The sequence below is a fragment of the Copadichromis virginalis genome, linkage group LG4 (genome assembly GCF_057382275.1).
Source record: "Copadichromis virginalis isolate Kocher_CV1m ecotype Utaka linkage group LG4, C_Virginalis_male_GT1.1, whole genome shotgun sequence".
Classification (NCBI taxonomy): domain Eukaryota; kingdom Metazoa; phylum Chordata; class Actinopteri; order Cichliformes; family Cichlidae; genus Copadichromis; species Copadichromis virginalis.
Genome location: NC_140621.1, coordinates 18,780,726 through 18,786,493, shown reverse-complemented (window position 1 = coordinate 18,786,493; position 5,768 = coordinate 18,780,726).

The window sequence follows — 5,768 nt, the reverse complement described above, 5'->3', positions numbered from 1 at the left end:
TGTGCTGGTATTGGTGTCTGTGTTTTTCCCCAGTGGGAGGCATGGTGAAGGCATAGACTGTTTATAAAAAACCAACATGATGTGACCTGTTGGTTACTGAGGTCCACTGTAAAAACCTCAAGCTGAGTAATTTCACTGTTTCTGTGATGAAACCAGATGTGTGAGGAGCACATGTGTCTGACAGAGAAACCAAAGAACACTGTACACTCATGAGAGGAGTGATTTTCAATCACAAAATCAGCCTTCCTTAAAAACCCCCACATTTTTCAGTCTGATGGGAGCTTTGCGCTCATTGGCAACTTCATGGGTCTAATCAACCAATCACGTTGCAGGAACACATTACAGGATGTTCTGACGTTTAAACTCAGCATAAGAATGATGTTACGGCCCGTCTAGCCGCAGCCAGACCACAACATAAAGGGTGATCCATCCCCGTCCAACCCCGAGCAGCACGTCACACAATGAATACTTTGTGACAGTAAATACAACTTACCTAGTCAAAAGAACTAAACCAAACAACAATTACTTCCCTCCCTACCTAACAAAAACAGGAGAAAACTAATCAAACAAAAAGGCGGTCCACGCCTACATGCTCCTACATTAAACCAACATAGTGAAACAGTGAACACACGGTCGGGGTTGGGCCGAGGATGAATTAACTGGCAGTCCCTGGAGGTGTCTTCTTATGCGCTGCCTCCCGGTCGTTAGCCAATCGGTAGGATCCATCCACCCTGGATGCACCAATCATGGAGGAGCACCTGCACACTCAAATTTACATATTATAATTACGACAACAGTCGTAACAATGAGGAAGAAAGGTGATTTAATTCATTTTAAACAAAACATAGTTGTTGGTGGTAGACAGGTTGGTCTGATCGTTTCAGAAACTGTTAATCCGCTTGGGCTTGGCCTCACAACCATCTCTAGAGTTTATAGAGAATGTGCAAAATAGAGATTTCTGGCGAGCTGTGGTTCTTTTGACAAAAATGCCTTGTTGATATCAGAGGAGAATGGCCAGAATGCTTCAAATAACAAGAGTAATTCAAGTAACCACTCATTACAACCAATGTATGCAGAAGAGCATCTTTGAAAGGAAAAAAAGAGGAACCTTGAAGCAGATGGTCTACAGTAGCAGGAGACCAGACCAGCTGTTGTCAGCAGAGCTGGAAACTGAGGCTACAACTTACAGGGAATCATCAAAAATGGACAACAGAAGATGGAAAAAATGTTGCCTGGTCATATGAGTCTCGATTTCTGCTGCATCATTCAGATGGCAATTTCAGAAATCTTTGTAAAGCACATGAAAGCATGGATTAATTTTGTGTCCCCGTGATTCAGGCTGCTGGCGTAATGGTGCGGGCAATATTTTCCTGTTCTCTTTTTTATCAGCTGAGCATCTTTTGAATGTCACTGCCTGACTGTGTCAGACCCTTATGATTTCTGGATGCTTCCGGTTGGATAATGCGTAATCGCAAAGCATTATCCTGAACATAGCAATGAGTTTACTATTCAGTACTCAAATGGTCTCCACAGTCCAATCCAGTAAAGAAACTTTGGGATGTGGCGGCCCATTCCATGATCCTATCATGTCAATATGAACCAGAATCACAGCAATGTTTCCAGCGCCTAGTTGAATCTATTCGACAGACAATGCAGTTCTGAAGGTAAAAAAAAAAGGGGGTCCAACCCAGTACAAGCAAAGTGCCTGATTTGACCTCCTAATAAAGTGAATGTACACAACAAAAAGAAGTTGATTTTGTATTTGGTAAGATTTGATATTAGCAATAAAGCTCATAAAAGTATGAGCAAAGTGACTTTTAGACTTGCTCCAACAGGCAGTTGGCAGTTGGTAAAAGAGAAACTGCTTGTGTGTTTAAGGCACGTCTGAATTTGCTAATGCTTACGGGTAAAGTACCACACCCGCACAGTCCTGATGAAGCATACCAGTTTAACAGAAATAAATCAGCCAATTAATGAGTATTACCTTTAGGTGTTTTTGTGGTTTGTTTTAGGGTTGGAAAATTTGACAGCAGCATTTAAAAACAAACAAACTGTTTAACACTGTGATTTGAACAGACCTCAGATGTAAATCTTTCACCGTTGTTTTCCCCTTTCTGTCCTTTACTAATATCCTTTTATGCCCTCTGCAGAAATGAATAAGCAAAAGTCACCCCATGACTAAAGAAACACATCATTGAGGTCAACATCTGTGTAGAATGAAAGATAATCAGGTTTTTTCAGTTATATTTGAGCTTTTAACACAACTGAAATGTAAATCTTTGAAATCTATGACTTCTGCTGCCACCAGATGGTGCTGTATGTTTAATTCTAAAACGGACTGATGCATCACCTCAGTTTAACATTAATCGTAATGTCATTTGAAAACATGGCACCCTCTTTAAACGGCACCATGGTGCAGCTCCATGATTGTTATGATGGGTGGACTTGTGCGAGCATGCTAACACATCCAGGTTAGGCACACAGGTTAGGTTAACCGGCACACAGGTGTGACCACAAGTCTCTTTGCATCCCTTCACTGACCTTTCCAAAAATGTACTTTGCGTCAGATGAGCACACACCACCTCAATAATAAGCTGAGAAAGACCATGCTCGAACCTTCCACCAGCCTTCCTGTGGTTCATGTAAATGTTGCATGTGATTTTATGGTCATACATATCAACTAGCATAATGAAAAACAAACAAACCGTGAGCTCAATTGTTCTCTTACCCGGCCAGTAGGGGGCCTTGGTGTTCACATCTCCTGTAAGATGCAGCATCACCACATAACAACTTCCATGAAATTACATCACAACATAAAGCCCACCTCCCACCTCCGTCTTTCCCATCCTCCCTCCTTTTTTCCACCCCCCTTCTCCTTGTAAGCCATGCGGGGGCTGGCATCGAGGGCCGCGCGTACATACAAAGAGGTTTCTGACGTCAGTGGGTTGCAGCCCAGACAGGGGATTCTGAGGATGTAACACGCCAGGCTGCTGCTGCTGCATTACAGCTGAGATGCTGATAAAAAGGCACTGATCCCAACTTTGTGGTAAAAAAAAAAATCAAAATACCGTGTACACAATTTCAGGATTGCAAAACAGACTCATGATTTAATATCCGAGTAATTTATGCATCAAAGCATGAAAATACACAAAGCAATTTCATCATTGTTATCAACAATTGAAATGTTCAGACCGAGCAGCGGTGCAGGAACAGCCTGCAGGTAAAAGCTTTGCTAAAAATGTGAGGCACTTAAGGGATTTCAATCCTGTTTGGGGATTTTCCTTCACTTAGCAGGGATGAAAGTGAGATGTCGGTTGTTGTGCTCTCTGGGCTCATTGTTTATGGTGTAGCTCGGGTAGAACACAGATTACAGTAAAGTGAACCCAGCGCCCCTCGGTATGCTAAAACAGGGACCGACTGATATGTAACATCTCCATCTGCCTGCTCTGCTTCATGAAAATCAATCCTTGAGTTGAGTCAAGGTTGAATCTTTTGAAGTGCTTTGTTTGCAGTTAGTTACAGGGATGAGTAACACTATACAGTGAAGATATCTGCAGGGGTTCACACATGGAAAAGTACTCATCATTTCTTTATAATAACTACAAATTGTACATTGAATAATGAAACAACTATAGCATTTTAATCATGATCCATATGAGTTAATGTTGTTCTTGTCAAGTCTGCAAGTGGGGGCTAAACAACTGAGCAGTGATGGCAGTGAACGTATATGTCTGTAAGTGTTGAAATTATGATTAAGTAAGAATAATTGCTTCATGATTTCATGCTTTTATCTGCAGTCCTGCAGACCTGACTGAGAAATCATGAATATTATTAACAGCTCATGAATCATGATGACTGAAAAAAAGTCATTTATGTGTGGTGTCTGGCCATATTATTTAAAGGTCTTGTATTCTGAAGAAACTGAATTCTTTTCAAACAGTAATTAAATCCCTAGAATGAAAACATTTCTCTAACCGAGCGCATCAACAGTTATGGCGGCTGGTCTTCCTGTTTAAATCAGAATACAAAAGCTGCATTAATTAGATGAAAACTATTATGTTATAATACCTGACAAGAGAAACAAAACAAGAATACATAATTTTCATTCATAGGACAGTAAAACATGAAATAACCTGATAAAATTCATTACAAATACAATAAACACGCAAGGAAAACCTGCAGCCATCATCCCCTTATGTCTGCAAGGTCATTCAGCCTTCAGCTACACCGGCCAGCCTAAAAGCTCTGGCTTGCTCGAAATGTCTCAGGTCTAACTGTCTAAATGCCTAAATACCTCTTCCTTGTCCTGACTGAGAGGAACAAAAGGACTTCCTGTTTCCTGTCCAGGCATTTGTAGTTTTTGTCCCCCTTCAGCTGTTGTCTACTACAACCAGGCAAGATGCTCAAAACATGTCACGTCATTAATTCTTAAAAAAACAACTAATTTTCTACCAGTACATTTTCCATTTGTTTTGTTTGTTTGTTTGTTGGTTTGTTTTTTTAAATGCATTTCCCTAAATGGTATATGGCAAAAAACCAAACCAATCTGTGGTTTAACAGTTAAGGGAAAAATATGCAAAAAACATAAAAACAAGCAAAAGTTGTTTTTTTTTCTTTAAATGTATGGCCAAGTTTCCAGAAATAGAAAAAGTCAACGTGTGTTTAAAAATATTTTCACTAAAGGGTTAAAGGTCCTTTTTCCTGTTCCTTTTTATGGAATCAGTGAATGTGCTTCATTATAAGAAAAAGCCAATGTCACTGCTATGAAATGCATTTTCTTTTGTTGTACCCTCACAACAGCTTTGATGAGTTGGTGTTTGTGTAACGGCTGCAGCATGTCAGCGTGATGATAGAGCTGTGTGTCGGTTCATTTAGGAGACATGTAAAAATCAGAGCAATTCTCTGCTAGTGTTGGTGGGGGAGGCTGGATGAAAACAAATTCAGGAAATGAGAAGTCAAGAAAACAGAGGAGCCAAAAGGATGGGGAGGGCGTCAACAAAGAGAGGCGAGAGGAGAGGCTCGGCTGCATCTGCTACTACTAGTTTGTAAACAAGGAGGGAAGTGTGTATCTCGTGCATGAGCATGCGCAGCATCCATCTTGAATCTCTCTGTGAATACTATTTTTTATCATAAAACCAATTTCCGGGGGCATCCACATTAGTGTTTTTTTTCTTTTGTAGTCTCCTAATTTACCATGAATCACTTCTGGTCTTTTTCAACAGATGCCCGAAATGCAAAAGCCTTCATTTGTTTTGTGTCACAGAATTTCTCTTAGTAACACCAACCCGATACACGTGCCTCTAACACATACTGCTGCAGACCTGCAAGCGTGTTTTTCTCTGAGCTTCAGGTTCACAGGCGATGCTCTGCTGCTTGTGCTGGGCATCACAAATTCATATTACCATGCCGTCGGAAAAAGCTTTTTAATTGAGGCCTCAACAATAAAAAAACGGTAACATAAAGAGGGAGCATGACCTTGAATAAAACTCCTCAGAAATGACTGAAGAAAAAAAGAAATCTAGTCTTAAAAGATTTAAATGTTTTATGTACTGTATATTTTGTGGATGCCGCTAAGGTCGCAGTGCTCTAAACTATTCACCTGACTGATGTGTTGTGGACATAAAGCACAGGAGCGTGGTGTGCTCCTACGTCTGTGATTTAAAAGCCTCCTTTGGTTGCAGTGAGAATGCCCTTGGCCTCCCGTTGAAGTGTGCAGTATTTTTACTGTGATGGGCTAAGCATTTTCTAATCCAATACTGCACAGCATG